At 45.6% G+C, this 12,253-nt stretch overlaps 2 long non-coding RNA genes across 5 annotated transcripts in view; one reads left to right on the top strand and one right to left on the bottom strand.

The window, feature by feature from the left end:
- The window catches only part of LOC101945990 (uncharacterized), a 332,752-nt gene that overhangs the window by 176,033 nt on the left and 144,466 nt on the right, over positions 1 to 12,253 (bottom strand). The window lies entirely within an intron of this gene.
- Positions 4,805 to 11,517, top strand: LOC135976358 (uncharacterized). Its single transcript, XR_010593500.1, has 4 exons — positions 4,805 to 5,191; positions 5,427 to 5,550; positions 8,937 to 9,107; positions 9,232 to 11,517. It is a non-coding gene; the product is annotated as an uncharacterized LOC135976358 (long non-coding RNA).

Genomic DNA, 12,253 nt, shown 5'->3' with positions numbered 1-12,253 from the left:
TAACCGCCTGACTCATTCCTTCTGCAAACACCAAGGCTAAACCTGCCAGGGCAAGCTTTGCCAGCCACAAAAAAACACCATGAAGCCTTGAATTCCAACCTTCATATTTGGGTTCATGCTTATTTTTAACAAAACAACAAGCTCAGTTTTGGGGGGTGGGGGTGGGATCTTTCTTAGCAGGAGAGCACCCCACCCTTTCAATAGGGCCAAATCCCAGAGCCTTGGGAACTGTTGTTCTCAAGCTGGCTCCCTAAGAAGCCAAGATGAATTCCAGTCTAGACTCTAGCCAGTCCTAGCTGATCTTTCTGAGTCAGTTCCTCATTTGCTTGGGTTGAGAGAGATGCTAGGCTTCCCGTCTGTCTCTTTTAGGTATTTATATGGCCTGCCTCCACCTGTTTCACCATTCTTAACGCAATTGTGTATCCTCGCACCGTGCCCGTAACCCATCTCGTCAGAGCAGAAGGGTCTCCTTCGCCTCGCACAGGCTGCAAGGCTACGTCAAAGGGGTCCTTCCCCTCTCAAGAGAGGCAGAGTGGCAGATAAGGCAGAGGAGCTGTCGCAGGGAGGGTTTGCAGGCTGGGCATCTCTGAAGAGCTCCAAGTCCCGCAGCACATGGGGCCAGATAATTACAAAAGAGCTCAGCACCCAGCAACTCCCATTTGTTAGACTAGGGGCCCAGACTTACATGGGTGTTTAGGGACCTGAAGATGCAGAGGTGCCTACTGGGATTTTCAACAATGCCTGAGTGAGTTGGGTGCCTAATTCCCACTGGCTTTGAATGGGAGTCAGGCACCGAAGCTGCTTAGGAGATTTTGGCACTCTCATGGCTCTTTGGACACTACCAGGCAGGGGAGCGCCACTGAAATCCATGGTGTCATACCACGGGGAGCGAGAGGAGAGCAAACCAGGCCTAACGACTGCTGTTTGGTTTTTTCACCTGTTCATTTCCCAGACATGAAACCCCAGGTAAAGGCTCCCCATTCCCCACCCCCTGCATTCTCACAGCACACCAAGGGCCATATTCCCCACTCTGTCACCCCTCTCACCCTCTGTGTTCTCCCATCATGCCCAACAGCCTCCCCAGAGACCTAAGAATAAAAGATGGGGCGGGGGCTGAGATTTTTCAGAGCCATGCAGGGAGTTTGGCCACGTCTTTCCGTCATTTCAGTGTGAAGCTGGGTGGCTAATTTTCCTGCACGGCTTCGAAAATCTCCATTGAGGTTTGCAGCATGCCCTTATAGGGTAACAACTCTGGGGTCTGTCAGACCAATGAGTGGCAAGACAGTCCCAGAGCCTAGGACTGTTATGGAAGGGGGGGGTTAATGCTCTGCCACCAGACCCCCATGCCCCAGCTCAGCTGTCAGTGGTATCACATGGAGAGAGATAGGGTCCAACCAGTACCCAGATTTGTCCCCTCCTAGTGTTGTCACAAGAACCCAGAGAGCCACAGGGAGGAGGGGTGAGCTAATACACAGCCATCTACTTGCAAATCCAGAGAAATAACAAACAACCTAGAGAATTTATTAGCAGTGAAGTATCTGCCCCAAAGCTTAAAAAAAAAGACATTTAAAGTGAGTGAAATACTAACAATAAAAATAAAGCTCCTTTATTCTCTATACCACAGCCCCCTGTGAGCTCCAAGCATCAATTGTGGAATTAAAAATTGCTCGTAAAATGGCTCTGGATAGGACAGGAACATGGTCATAATGAGATTAAAATATCCAAGGTCAGGCCTGGTAACACAGCAATGTCCTTTCCTTTAATTCCTTGTCGTCAAAGGAGTCTCCACCAGGATTAATCTATTTTATTTTTAATTTCTCTTGTTGCCAAGAAAAAGGCCATTCCATGACCCACATTAAGACGGTGAATTCCTCAGAGTGGAGCTGAAGCGTGGGCTGTGTTGATTTTAATATACTGTAATTTAAAGTAAAACAACCATCCCAGCCCAGTGGAGTTTTGGACTGCAGATTTCCAAGGAGCTTTGAAGCTTGAGAATCTACCCCAGACTATTAATGGATTCACAGATTTTAAGGCCAGAAGAGACCATTAGATCATAGTCTGTCTTCCTGCATAACACAGGCCAGGGAATTTCACCCGGTAATTCCTGCATCAAGCCTGTAACTTCCGTTGGAGCTACAGCATATTTTTTAGAAATACATCTAATCTTTTAAAGACTTTAAGTGATTGAGAATCTACCATACCCTCGGCCAGCGGGTCCAGGGGGTAACTAACCTCACCACTGAAAGCTTGCACTTTATTTCTACTGCTCTGAATTATCATAGAATCATAGACTATCAGGGTTGGAAGGGACCTCAGGAGGTCATCTAGTCCAACCCCCTGCTCAAAGCAGGACCGATTCCCAACTAAATCAAATCAAATCAATTATTCTAGCTTCAGCTTCCACCCATTGGCTGTTGTTCTGCCTTTGTTTGCTAGACTAAAGAACCTCTACTATCAGAAATCTGCCTGCGTAGGTACTTATAGACTGTGATCAAGTTGTCCCTTAACCTTCTTTTGAATAAACAAAACAGATTGAATTTTTTAGTCTCTCCCGGTGGGGCAGGTTTTTCAGACCTCAAATGGTTCTTGCAGCTCTTTTCTGAACCCTTTCCAGTTTGTCAACATCCTGTTTGCAGTGTGTGCAATAATCAATTGTGGTCTCACCAATTCTTTACAGAAATAGAGGGTGGAGCTTCTCAAACTGTGGCCTAGCGACCCCAGGTGGTCTCTGGGGAGTTGACTGGCTACATGGTGAGGGCTCTTCTTCCTTTTCTCCAGCTGCTAAGACAACATTAAATGCTGCAACTACTTCCCTACCATTAATTTTTCCATCTAAGCAATTGCTATAATCACCACAGGGACATTATTAATCCATTAACCGGTGAAGAGGTGGGGCCCAAGTGTCAATTTTTCTATTAAGATGTGGTCCACGCTTTCAGTTGCCTTCTCACACATAATACAAGAGGCAGGTGACATTCAATGAAATACAAAGACAGAAAATTTTAAACCCATGAAAATAAGCACTTTAGCATAAAGCCCACCTACCCTGTAGGACTAATTGCCACAAGATCAAAGCAAAGGGATTGGATATTGCTATGGATAATGAGAACTTGAGCTATAACAATAAAGTTAAAACAAAGGACCACGAAACTATGGCAGTTTATACCAACTGGGGGTGTGACCCTAACTGTTTTGGAAGAGAGAGAAACAGTTTCTGCAGGGCACCAGGAGCTAGGAACGCAGATACTTTCCTTATGCAAGGGTTATCCCTCAGCTGCCCACTGCAGGGTTTCTTGCACCTTTCTGTGAAATAGCTGCAACTGGATGCTTTCAGATTACACCCCTGACTTGACTTCTATCACTTTATTACATGTACCTGTTAATTTCAAATCATGTTAAGAGTTTGACTTACATAGAGAGAAGCATTAGCGTGGTTGTAGCTGTGTTGGTCCCAAGGTATCAGAGAGACAAGATGGGTGAGGTAATATCTTTTATTGGACCAACTTCTGTGGGTAAGAGAGACAAGCTTTCAAGCCGACAGTTCTTTTTCAGGTCTGGGAAAGTTGGTCCAATTAAAGATATTACCCTCCCTTCCATTCCCCTATGACTGGAGGGGTGTTAGTGGGCCACTTCACCTTGAATAGTCCTTTGAAATATGTGTTAACTACTACGCTAAACAGTCTGGTCCACCTTCTATTTAGCTGTGACACTAGACCTGAAGAAGAGCTCTATGTAAACTCAAAAGCTTGTCTCTCTCACCCACAGAAGTTGGTCCAGTAAAAGATATTACCTCACCCACCTTGTCTAATATACTGACATGGCTACAACAATACTGCTCAAAAGCTTGTCTCTCTCTCCAATAGAAGTTGGACCAATTAAAGATATTACCTCCCCCACTTTGTCTAATAGAGAGAAGCAGGAAGTTCAAAGTCACAGCTAACATATTCTCCATCACCTACCCTCTTATATTCATGTCTCTAAATATAAAATAATATTACACATGGCACTCATAGCTCAAGAGTGTTATTGGTTCTGATTTTCCAAATTCCTGATCTTTGGGTTCCTGATGTGATTTTTTTCTTTCTATTGTATTTAATTCCCAGAGATGATTCTGACAAGCCACCCTTTGCATAATCCTTCCTATCACACACACACATGCTCCTACGTGCTTCATCCCCCACTGGAGCGCTCTGAAAATAGACAGAAACTTCTCATTTGCAACTTCCACTGGTGCATGATTGCTAGCTTCAGCAGTGAAACCTTTGATGCTTCATGGATATCAAAGAAATATATTGATCAGTCCCTCCCTGAGAGAGTTGCTTTTTTGCACATTGTTACAGAGCTGGCATTTGCAGTGCACAGCTTGGCTTGGCCTGGTTTTCAAGCAGGCAGCAGAAGTGTGAATGTAGTGGTGGATTCTATAGCTTGGTTTTAAGTTTTATGCCTGAGTTTTTACCTATGTAAACAACAAGGAGTCTGGTGGCACCTTAAAGACTAACAGATAGTTAGTCTTTAAGGTGCCACCAGACTCCTTGTTGTTTTTGTAGATACAGACTAACACGGCTACCCCCTGATACTTTACCTGTGTACTCACTCTGTTCCTGCCTTTATCTACGAGCCCCAAATGTTGGGATATTATGATCTTTCCAAGCACCTAAGCAATTTCCCTGCCTTTTTTTTTTTTTTTTTTTTAAAACACTCACTTGTGGTATAGTGTATATAATTACCAAAACAATGCAGAGCAGCTGAGAAATGTATACCTGTTTACTCCCATCACCTGTTAGCCCAGGGGTTAAGAGCCAGTTAGTACACCTGTGAGTTACTGCTTTCTGGCTGGAGCTACACAGGGATAATTAAAAGCCAGAGCCTTTTAAGACTGGGGTGCAGTTGTAGAGAAGTCAGGATTTTCTCCTGAGGAAGAAAACACCCCCTGGGACCAGGAGAGAGTGCGGGCCTTAGCCCTAAAGTTTAAATAAGTAAGAAGCCAAGAAAGAGGCTCTACAGGGAGCAGGTTAGGCCCCTTGTTACTATATGGGAGGCTCTGAGATAGGGTCCATTAAAAACACTCCAGTGGTGTCTGGGTGAGGCAGACAAGTGAGTAGCTCAGCAGAGAAAGGAGAAGCCTGGAAACCAAAGGAGGAAGGCTGTGTTAAACATTGGCCATGGAGAAGCAGCACATGGTGGCCTGGAGGTAGGAAGTGGCCCAGGGAAAGAAACGGCTGCACATCTGAAGAAACAGACTTAGCTGCCTAGTACACAGTCCCTGTACTAGAACCTGGGGGTTACCCTACCAGTCCTGAAGAAAGAATACTGAGCCTGGGGGGGTTGAACACTGACTTCTAAAGGGGGGGGGACTCTTCTTGTCAAAGGCTCTTTTATGTTGGGCTGTTTTGTGAACTCTTCATTGGCCCTTCTTGTTACCCCAGAAAGGAGCTGGGGCTTGTGACTTGGTTGGAGGACAGAGCCCCAGAAGACCTGGTGAAAGGCAGATGGTCTGGCATTTGTTGCAGGCAAGGACCAGAGTGCAATGCTGCAACGGGTGCTACAGTGGTGAGTACACTAACTTATACTCCTATGTGCAAGAGTTTAGAGCCGCCTCCTCGCTTGCACTGAGGTCTCTTTGCAGTGCTTTAGTTTATATTTCCACCTACTTTAAGGCCAACTCATGCTGCCAGTTCAGTGCTGAGGGAGTCTTGGTCTAAATGAGTCTTAGTTCTGAAGGTCTATTTCAGCCTGATTCTTACTTGGCTGACAACAGTCTTGCACCAGGCACAGAAAAGTGAAGTTTACACCAGAATTCACAGCAGTGTAGCTAACAGCAGAATCAGGTCCCCTTTGCATCTAGCTGGGGCCAGTTAAATTGCCGCCACCACCACTTCCTGCAGTGCATGGATTTTCCTTGCAGATCCCTTATCTAATTACTAACCCAGTCTGGCCTGATTTAGCTCATCAGTCACAACACTTGGAGGCCTGGCAGTAGGTCATGAGTGTCAGGGACGCAGTCAGAGTGGATCTGTGTAACCAAACCAAGACAGCATGAACATGTGAATGCAATGGAACCGGTAGTGTGCAGGCAGCAAAATCCCATAGGCAAGGCAGGACTGAAAGCACAGTAATACTGCTAAACAGCATGTGCTATGCCTTAACTGAATGCTCTAGGTGAAATTCACCCTCTTGTGGAGAGCCATCACAAGGCTTGGGCACTGCTTAAATCCTCAAAATTGGCACAAGATGGTGCCAAGGCCTCCCACTGACTCTATGTATCAGGATAAATTTCACCCCTAGATACTGCACCTGCTTTTAAAAATGGACTAGGGCCTTTGGGCCTGTAAGCAGTTCCTGGTGCCACAGCATGGCCTTGCAGGGGTCTCTGTCTCCAGCATCCCTGGTAGCCACCTCTTTGGCCTGGAGATGACCTGTCCCTATCTCTCTTTCTGTGGCCCAGGTCATCTCTTTCTAGTTCTGTCCCCTTGCAGGATACAAGAGTCCACATCAGCATCCAAACAGAGGAGCCTTCTGCTGCTCTTCACCCCCTAACGCTGGGCACTGCAGGGTTGTCTCCGCTCCCCTGGCTGGGCACATCTCCCAGGGCTCTGTCCCCAGAGGCCCTTCTTTCCAGCAGGTTTCCCCACTGCCTCACCTCCCTAGGGACACCCTCCCCCCACCCCCCCCCGACTTCTTATGAGGTCTGTCTCAGGGCCTACCCTAGGAGCCTGACCTGTTCCCTGTAGTTCTCTCTAGCTTGCTCCTCCGCCCTGGGTCTCCTCCCTCACTGAATTCTTTTCCGCCTCTATGGAATCCTCCCTGGCCTCCCCCAGCTGGGGTCACCCATGGTAATTAAGCCATCAGATCAGGATCCGTTGAGGGATAACTGCTGCTTCACAGGCAAGGCTGAGCTTCACTTCCCTTACAGGCCTGTGACAGGGTCCAACTTGAGATGCCTTAGAAGGGCCTGACTTTCAGAAGGTGCTGAGCACCTGGCCTCTGAAAACCAGAGGGCGGGGGGGTGGGGCAAGCTGGACATACAAAGTCACTAGTCATATGAACGGCCATACTGGGTCTAACCACTGGTCTATCTAGCCCAGTATCCTGTCTTCTGACAGTGGCCAATGCCAGGTGCCCCAGAGGGAATGAATAGAACAGGTAATCAACAAGTGAAGCCTGGAACATGTAAAGCTAATTATCCCAAAGCACCATTCCAGAGGGAACATCCTGCACCTCTGGGAGCTGCTATGTGACAGAAATGCTGCTGTGTCCATATGGCCATAAAGGTTACCAATACCTATCAAAACCTCCCAGCTTGTGCTCCAATCTGTTCCACAGTTGTATGCGCTTGTCTGGCACCATATGCACTTGGCCAGTTGGTTGCTTTGTTTGTTTGGATGCTGTTCTGCCAACTCTTGATCCCTGAACTCTCTCTGCTCTGGCCTGACCTTTAAACCTTTAGTATTTCATTCCTGTGACCTTTAGCTTGGAGCTCGATCAGTGCTGGCCTAAGGGAATCATGTAGGCTTTGAGTAATATCGGCTCTCTAGAGCCGGGAAAAATTTTCACAAACTTTATTCAGTTAAAAAAAATGCAGATTTGGGTCAACAAACATTTTGTGAATTCATGTCAATCTTGTCAAATTGCTTCAGGCAGGGGGAAAAAATCCTAAAAAGGCAAATTTTTTCTTTTGACACTTTCTAAACACTTTGATCTCTGGATTGAAAACAACTTATTTAGCAATTTCCTTTCATTACTTTTTTTTAATTTAATATGTTAAAAAAAAAAACCTTGAAATTGAAACGAAACACCTCATTTCAGGTTGAACAAAACATTTCATACTACCTGAAATGAATTTTTTCAATTTACTTAAAAACTTAAAGTTCTGGGTCAACCTAAAACTACTTTCCCCTGAATTACCAGCAAATCAAAAAAAATCCACTATTCACACAGCTCTAATCCTTTTCCCTTTTCATTAACTCTTAGAAGCCTTGGGGAGGGGGGTTATTTTCTCCATTTGACTTTGTTTATTCCTGTAGTAGTTACAGTTCTTTCTCCCCACCCCCATCACCTCCTGCTCCGTTCTTGCAGGAGATGGCATGCCACATGGTAACTTTCCTGGTTACCATAAAACTAATGCTACCTGGGAAAGTGTAGCAAATAGAATAGAGATTGCTCATCACTCTTGGCTGTATCTAGTCCCCAAGCCCAACGTGCTCAGAGGCCTAAAGCCAAGACCCTAAGTCTGTATTTAGACACCTATGGCACTATTGTCTGCTCTGCCACTCTAGATAACTGCAATGGGATTGGCAGGTATGTAGGCACTCTGGGGGGGGGGGGAATCAGGCAACTTCTATTTAGGGCTTATGTTTTCAAAAAGTGACAAGTGTGGTTTTTTTTTTTTTTTGTTTTTTTTTTTTTTTTTTTTGGGTACTCAACATCAGTCACTTGAGAGGAGCTGAGGCTTTCAGAAAGAGCTAATCACTCGTAATCTGAAAAACTGGGCCCCTTTGAAGTGAGTTCGGCACTCAAATGGAGGCAGTCAAATTCATTAGTCACTCTTAAGACTTAGGCATAGGTGCCTGAACAGGGATATAAAGGCCTTTAACTTTAGACATACTGCATGCCCTGCCCTTTGTGCAGCTGCTCCTACCAGTGCAGCGTGCCCGTCACATCAGCAGGGTTGTTTCATGGCCACTCTGCACCGGGGTTACGGTGGTGAATTGGGCTCTCCGGCCTTCTCTGAATGCTAAGGGGGAGGGAGTGTGTTGCCGATGCCCCACAGATTCCCTTCCTTCCCCATGTATCTGTATTGCGGCAGTGCTTTATCTGCACAGATGAGATCGTGGCCCTGACTCCACATAGCCATGGAGCAAACGGCCCCTGCTGCCACCAAGATCTTACCGTCTAACTAGACAAGACAAAGTGACACTATTGTCCCCATTTTAAAGATGACGAAGGTGTAGAGATCCAGGGCTGGATTTCCCTCAGATGCTGAGGACCAGAAGTGCCTGATGAACGGAAGTTGTGAGTGTTCAGTGCTTCTGGAAAAGCAAACATCAACCAACTTTCCCAGGACCATGCAAGGAGTCAGAGTCAGTGGCAGAGGCTGGAATTTAAAGGTATCCCAAGTCTCACTCCAGTACCTGGCCAGCCTCTGTCTCATCTTCCTTTGCTGTTCTATGTTTCAGTGAGCCATTTCTGTCATCTTTATCAACTTATGCTAATCTCTGTATCCATCCACAGGTCTCCTCAAGGCTCACAGGCACCCGAAATACCTACAGATAAATGGGTAACCTGGTACCTGGAAATGCACAGCTGAGACAGTTAGTACCCAATTAATGCCTGTGCAGGGGTTTCATGTGGACATCAACTTCTCCAGCACCATGGACAGAGCATCAGATTCTCTATTGCACTGCATCTGTGTAAAGCAGGCTCCTCTTACCAGAATGAGTGCTTCACATGCTGTTTCCACTCATGTAGAGGACCACACAAGTTGCAGATGGAAAACTGAGCCTAGAGAGAATAAAACACATGGCTCCCCTGTATTAGTGCAGCATAAGCCCTGTGATACCCCAACCACCCTGCTGTATTTATCACTCAGAGGCTAGCAGAAGAGAGGTGCTAGAGGGGCACCAAAGCATAGACAAGAATGCTAAAACCAAACAACAGGTAGGGAGAAAAGTCAGTCTCTATGACTAGGATTTTCAAAGGAACTAAGGAAATCTTAAATTCTCTTGAAAACCACAGAGCCTCAAACCTTGACCTTCTCCACTCACAAGTAGAGCACCCCTGTGAGAAATAATCTTTCTGCAAGCCTGAAGAATGCTTCTAAAACACAATCAGAACAGCAGATTTTATTACATACAAAGGCAGAAACTCATACAACACCTAGAGGGACTGACAAGGCAAGATGTTGTTATGCTTAGCACAGTCACGGAGCAGACATTAAGGGCAGAGCTAACCTGTCCAGCTCTTAAGAACCCTCATCAACTGCAGACAAATCAGAGTCCCCAAACTGTTTGAAAAGCTGAGCTGCTTGTGGCTAAAGTGTTTATCTACAACTCAAAGGCCTGAAATGGCTTTTCTGCAGCTTGGATAACATTCAGCTTGAGTCCCTGTTAAGTGTGCAAATATTTTCCTGGCAAAATGGAAGGGCTGATTGTGCTTCAGGAAAAAAATGCTAGAGGCTCTAAAGTGGGTCCAGAGACTCGAAGTCCTGTGCAAAGTGGCTCATCACTGCTGGGAGATGGGTAATTGCTGCTCGAAGCCAGTTTTGTGGTTAAGCATAGAAGGATGAGGGATAAGAAACTAAGAGAGAGAGAACACGCTTAGGTGTTTGGTGGTGTCAGACCAAACCATGCCAGGTTCTCCTCAGTAAACTGAGACAATTGGCCTGATTTCCATTTACAGTGCTGTGGAGACTGGGAATAAACTATGTATTTCCACCCACCAGAAAGCCCCATTACATGGATAGATCTGTGCAAAGTGGCCTTAGTATAAAAAAGAATTAAGTTCAATAAGATTTTAATTTAGCAGAAGAGTTGCATATCAGGACCTACACCTTATGCAGTTATTCACACCAGTGCAAAGCAGCTGTGAAATGCTGCCAGATCAGAAGGGTTGTGATTGGCACCAGTAAATGTAAATGGCTACAGAGGGGAATCTGACCCAGCCCGTGCAGGTCAAAGGGATTAAAGAGCCTGTTCTGGCTACCCCAAAGACTAGGTGACTTGTGAGAAACAAATAACTCAGCTGCTGAGGTGCACGTCCTGCAGAATTATTGCAACACAGCACTCAATGCAGGCTGCTGGCTCAATTTTTGCCACTCACTAGGAGAGTTATTGGGGGCTCCATTGTTTTAGGATTTGACTGCTCCTGTGTGCTAATAATTTTCAGTAACAATTACTTTGCCTGAAACTTCTCATTGCTACCTTCTATGTGCAAAATCCTCCAAGCAGAAATAATGACGCTGGGTGGGTCTCAGCTCAGTTGGTAGGCAACAAGTACCTACGTCACCCAAGCTGGCTCCTTTGCCAATGCTCTGAACCCTGCAGGAGGAATCTCTGGTTCAAGGGTTAGTGGGGAACATAGGAGAAGCTTGCCCATGCTGTATTTGTTTATATTGCAGAGTGCCCAGAGGACCCACTTTTGGTGGGTGCTGCATTCATATGTAGTAAGAGACAGCTTGTGCCTCAAAGAGCTCACTATCCAATAGGATAAGCAGAGCTCCCTTCCCAGCATGCTTTTCTCCTGGTGAATGTCTGCACTATGTGCGAGTCACAGATGTACTCACATTAGCTCTGGAGATCTTAGCTTATAATTACCCTAAGATCAGCTGCAGCCTGGACGCAGTCTGTCAGAAAACTCCAGGAAAGAACTGCTCCGGCTGTTGTTAATTGTATGCCTCTCTGTGTAAGTGTTGTTTTTACTGACTTAATCAATAAACCCAATCAAAGCTGATTTAGCCAAGGTTTGTTATTAAATTAATCCAGTGTAGAGGACCCTCCCCCTAAACCTATAATCACAGTTAACATTTTATCAACTACTGGTTATCAACAAACCATTACTGATCAACTACTGATGAGCAGGAGGGAGTGCCCCCAGGGGACATGGCAGGGAGGAGAGTGCTTAAACTGTAAGGTCTTTTGAATCAGGGACAGTCTCTTAACTCTCAGAGGGGCAGCAGTGTTAGTCTGTTTCAGCAAAAACAATGAGGAGTCTGGTGGCACCTTAAAGACTAACATTTATTAGAGCATAAGCTTTTGTGGGCTATGACCCACTTCTTCAGATTTATGGAGTGAAAGTTACAGTGGGCAGGCATAAATATACAGCCCAAGAAAAGATGGGCATTGCCTTACCAAGTGCGGGGTCAATGATTCTCTTAACTCTGCCTGTCCAACATCTAGCACAAGGGCATCCTAGTCCATGGCTGGGGCTCTGAGGCATCACGGCAATACAAAGAACACTGCTCTACAGCCAAAATGCTTCTGAAATCAATGTAGTCAAACTTTACTAATTCTGGGTCACTGAGAACGAAAACGATGCTTAAAATTGTTGATTGGCTCTAGTTTTCAAGATATGCTATTGGGTCAGTATATACGACCCTTGACTTGGGAATGGCGGAGGATAAGTGAGTTAAAAGGGAAGGGATCTCAATTTAAACCAGAAATGACTAAAATACATCTTTGACTGGATCTATGAATAAATCTATGACTGGGTTTGGACAGTACTTGCTTTTTAGGTAAAACAATGGATGATGCAATCT

Source organism: Chrysemys picta, chromosome 17 (genome assembly GCF_011386835.1).
Source record: "Chrysemys picta bellii isolate R12L10 chromosome 17, ASM1138683v2, whole genome shotgun sequence".
Lineage (NCBI taxonomy): Eukaryota > Metazoa > Chordata > Testudines > Emydidae > Chrysemys > Chrysemys picta.
The sequence above is the reverse complement of the archived record's forward strand: the minus strand, read 5'-3'. Positions and strand labels throughout refer to the sequence as shown.